This window comes from Panthera leo, chromosome D2, assembly GCF_018350215.1.
Source record: "Panthera leo isolate Ple1 chromosome D2, P.leo_Ple1_pat1.1, whole genome shotgun sequence".
Lineage (NCBI taxonomy): Eukaryota > Metazoa > Chordata > Mammalia > Carnivora > Felidae > Panthera > Panthera leo.
The window spans coordinates 49,888,094-49,893,044 of NC_056689.1; the positions used below are offsets into that span (position 1 = coordinate 49,888,094).

The 4,951-nt window shown below is 38.8% G+C and overlaps 1 pseudogene; it reads left to right on the forward strand.

The window, feature by feature from the left end:
* The first annotated feature begins 3,819 nt into the window (after window positions 1–3,819).
* On the forward strand, window positions 3,820–4,665 carry LOC122202347 (annotated as a pseudogene).
* Window positions 4,666–4,951: the final 286 nt, after the last annotated feature.

Below are 4,951 nucleotides of genomic sequence, written 5' to 3' on the forward strand. Positions count from 1 at the left end.
ACTTGCCTGATTTCAACCCACACACTTATGGAGCTTAATACAAAAACACTTTCGGTCTATATTTAAAATAATGTGACATTTGACAAACTATTCAAATATCAAATTTAAAAATACCCTCTGCTAAAATTACAGTTTTGACATCAACTCTAAATACATTACTTGCAGGATTAACGTGGGGTCTCTTTCCCCATACACCATGTATATACAAACACACACACAACATAAAGGCTAAAGAACAGTCTAGAAAAAAACAGTCTGAGAACATGCCATGAGAAGATATTTACTATGTCAGGGTAAAGAAACTTGAGTAGCTAATGGAAAACAATTATTGCAAAATTTAAGTTTTCTTTAAAATTAAAATTCAAGTATTTCTTAAAAATACACAGGAAGATCTCTTAAGGATGCACAAAATCCACCTGTCTCACTCATGGAATGTGCTAAACCAGACATAATTCCTTAGCCACGTCATGGAAGCCAAATGGCATAAATTCTTCAGATGCTGAACCTGGTTAAAATAGCAACAGTAAATCTCCTTGAGCTGTGTGAAGGGAGGAAGAGAAGAGAAGAGAAGAGAAGAGAAGAGAAGAGAAGGGAAGGGAAGGGAAGGGAAGGGAAGGGATCGAATATTAAAAAAAGGTCCAATTCTTTCTTGTTGCTTTAGGACCTAAGGGAAAATTTAAAGCTCTCCTTAAGCTAGAACTGCAAAAATTAATTTTTTTTAATGTTTATTTTTGAGAGAGAGACAGAGACAGAGAGACAGACCATGGGCAGGTGAAGGGCAGAGAGAGAGAGGGAGACACAGAATCTGAAGCAGGCTCCAGGCTCTGAGCTGTCAGCACAGAGCCTGACACGAGGCTCGAGCTCACGAGCCATGAGATCGTGACCTGAGCTGAAGTTGGATGCTTAACTGACTGAGCCACCCAGGCGCCCCTGGAACTGCAAAAATTAAAAGGGAATTTGTTTTAAAACACCCAGAAATTTACACAACTGGGGCAGAGACTATTTGCCTTTATGTCACAATGCTCCTACTGTCACCACATCAACTTTGGGCTACACAAATTTGACTACATGCCCTTGGTGGTTGTGTCTAAACGTGATAAGTCAAGAAATGTCCAGGGAAAAGAAGGTGGAAAAGTAAAACAACTAAAAAAGTTGTTAGTCTCAAGATGAGACTATTTTACAAAATTCAAAATAATGCCTGTCAGGTAAAAAAAGAAAAAGAGCATCCAATTATTAACATATAAAATTTAGCTTTTGTGCAACATTCACGGGATTTTTTTTTTCAATCTTCACATCTAACTTGCTTTTGAAAAACAGCTTTACCGAAATATAATTCGAATACCATTTAATTAATCCATTTAAAGCGCATAACTCCATGATTTCTAGTTGTGTTCTACCACCACCGCCTCAATCAATTTTAGAACATTTTCATCACCCAGAAAAGGAGCCCGATATCTATTAACAGCGACTCTTCATTGCTCCCAAATCCGCGGCCCTCGGAAGCCATTAATCTACCTTCTTCTCTATAGCTTTGACTATTTTGAACATTTTTTCCAAATGGAATCATACAATGTGTGGTCTTTTGTGACTGGCTTCTTCCCCTCAGATTATTTTCAAGGTTTTTCCATGTCATGAGCCTCCTCACTTCATCCCCCCCCCCCTTTTTTGTTAAGGTTTGTTTTGAGAGAGAAAGAGCGCAAGCGGGCAAGGGGCAGAGAGAGAGAGAGAGAGGGAGACACAGAATCTGAAGCAGGATCCAGGCTCTGAGCTGTCGGCACAGAGCCTGAGGTGGGGCTTGAACTCATGAACTGGGAGATCATGACCTGAGCTGAAGTCGGTCGCTTAACGACTGAGCCACCCAGGCATCCCGCACTTCATCCCTTTTTACAGCCAAATAATATTTACAACCATAACCAAAGCACTTTTAATTGTGTCCAGTGAAGTTTTGACATTTGTGTTGTCCTTTTCATGGATCTCAAAGCAGTTTTTGAGTTCCTTTGTAATTTCTTCTTTGACCCATTGATTGTTTAGGAGTGTGTTAATTTTCATGTATTTGTGAGTTCCCCAGACTTCTTTTATTATTGATATCTAATTTAATTCCGCTGTCCTCAGACAGCATAACTTGAATGATTTCAGTCTTTTTAAACTTCGTGGGGCCGGTTGCATGACCTCGCATGTGGTTGATCATGGAGACTGCTCCACGGGCCCTTAAGGAGAGGGGGCATTCTGCTGCTGTCTTTAACGGTGTTCTGCTGTGTTCCGCTGGAGTATTTTATAGATGTCTTGTTAGGTCCGTGGCGTTTACAGTGCTGGTCAAGTCTTTTACCTCCTTATTGATCTTCTGACGAATTCTTCCATCCGCTATGGGAAGGTAGATTTTGAAATCTCCAACTACTGTTGAATTTTCTATTTCTCCCTTCAGTTATACCCATTTTTGCTTCATGTAATTTGGGACTAGGTTATTATTTTGTTTTTAATTATAAATTTTTTTTTTCATTTGATAATATATCTGTGCCTCAATTCTTTTGAGGTAATTTTCAGGAAGCTTTATGAGACTCGGAACTGACAACTATTTTTAAGGATCCGTCCCTGCTATTAAACAATAGGCAAAATTAGGTTAATTTGCCTTATTTTATAATACAAATATAACAGCAACTTTGTTCATTACTTTACAAGATGGGTGTGCTGCTAATATTAATTCCGATGCATTTGTAATATTTTAACTATTTGCGCAGTTTCCAAAAACCATTAGATGTTTTAGAAATGAAGTGTGTTTGTCTATGAATAACTTTTATGTTAATTATAATTCATCCTTACTGACTTACTAGAGTAGGCATTCATATATTACACCAAGTTAGCTCCCCTGGAATAAAGCCACACTTTGGCATTTCCTAGCTACTAAAATTGAGATTTTCATCCAAAATCTGCAACCAATGTATTCTTTTAGTTTTCATTTTTTCATTTTTATTTTAGAGAGAGAGAGAGTGAGCTGGGGAGAGGGGCAGAGGGAGAGAGAGAGAGAGAGAGAGAGAGAGAGAGAGAATCTTAAGCAGGCTCCACATTCAGGATGAAACTCAATCCAACAACCCTGGGATCGTGACCTGATGAGCTGAAATCAAGAGTCAGACATTCAACCCACTGAGCCCCTCAGGCGCCCCATCCAACTTATTCTTTTAACCTAGAGAAGCTTCTTTTGCTTTCTCTGCCTTGACTTTCTTGATGTAAAGTAGAGATAGCATCGCCTGTTTGCCTAGTTCATGAGGATATCATGAGGATAAACTAGCCAATGAGACATTTAGAGCATTAAATGTTCTTAACAAGTGCACTTTTATAACCTACAGAACTTAGAGAAAATGATTGCTCACATATGACAAAAAGAAACAACAGCATTTGCAAAAGACCAAAAAAGAAAGATAATGTGCCAGGTCACATGCATAATTCTTGGAGGCAGAGGCAGAGGTAGTGTGAGTGGCTGCTCCCTTTGGGGATTGCCCAGGACTGATTTTTACTGAGCATGAGCACCTGAGCCAGGCACAGTTCTCAGCTCTTTTTCATCATCACTTAATCCTTACAATCATCTAAGGGAATAACTAGTTTTATCCCCATTTTACAGATGAACTAACTGAGGCTTTCAGAGGTTAGGGGACTCACCCACGGTCACACTCTAGCTTAAAGACAGGCTTCAACCAAAGCAGGCTCATTGCAGATTTTTTTTTTTTTTTTTTTTTTTGCTGATTCACTCAACTGCATTGCCTTCTCAAAGATTGTAAGATAGCTTCCCTTTTGACCTGACAAGTTCATTGTAATTCCCAGTATTAGAATCAAAAGCTCTGGATCAGGAAGATCTCAAAGACTTTCTATGCATATTAAAAGGAGATACCATTTTTCATCTATACGATTGGAAAGTATGAAAGGATTGATAATACCTAGTGCGGATGAGTGTGTAGGAAAGTAAGCACTACCAAAAATCATGTACAATGTGTATACTCCTACTGTTTGGAAGGGCAAATTGTCAGTAACTCTCAAAAAATAAAATTTAAAGGAGACTGCCCAGTGCCAGGTAGATGGTCACCATGAAGTTCAACTCCTTTGTGACCTTGGACCACAGCAAAAATCTCAAACGCCCCCTCAATGCCCCCTTGCACATGCACAGGAAGATCCTGTCTTTCCCAATGTCCAAGAAGCTGCAGCAAAAGTACAATGTGCCAGGCCCATGTAACAAGGATGATGAGGGCCAGGTGGTTCAAGGACACTGCAAAGGTCACCAAACTGGCAAGTTAGTCCAAGTGTACAGAAAGATATATGTCATCTACATGGAGTGGGTACAGCATGAGAAGGCTAATGGTACAACTCTCCATGTGGCATTCACACAAGCAAGATCTATTTTCTCACCCCTAAGAGGTGGTTCTCACTAGGCTAAAACTGGACCAAGATCAGAAAAAAAATTCTTGAATGCAAAGCCAAATCCTGACAAGTTTGAAAAGAGAAAGGCAAATATAAGAACTTAATGAGAAAATGCAAGAATGAATATAACCTGTTGTGCAACCATGGTTTAATTGTAGACTTTTAGCCTGACGTGTATTCCTTTGAAACTTTCCAAGATGTCTCTCAAACATTTCGTTTCATTCTTGTTTTGTTATTGATACGTAGCTCTGTAAATCTGCTTTTGTTGTTTTGATTAATAATTTTGTGAAAACAAAATAATAAATAACTATACACACACACACACACACATACAGGAGAGAGTGAGAGATTGAGAGAGAGACACCTGGATGGATCAACATTTGGCATTATTGTGGATAGGGTATGGTATTGAAATAGGGGAATTAAGTTAGTCTATTTATGATGATAGCCAACATTTACCTGGTGCTTGGGTAGTCTTTAAAACATTTTACATATACTAACCGGTTTAATTCTCCTAACAAATTTTGTTTGCATTTGACAGCTGAGG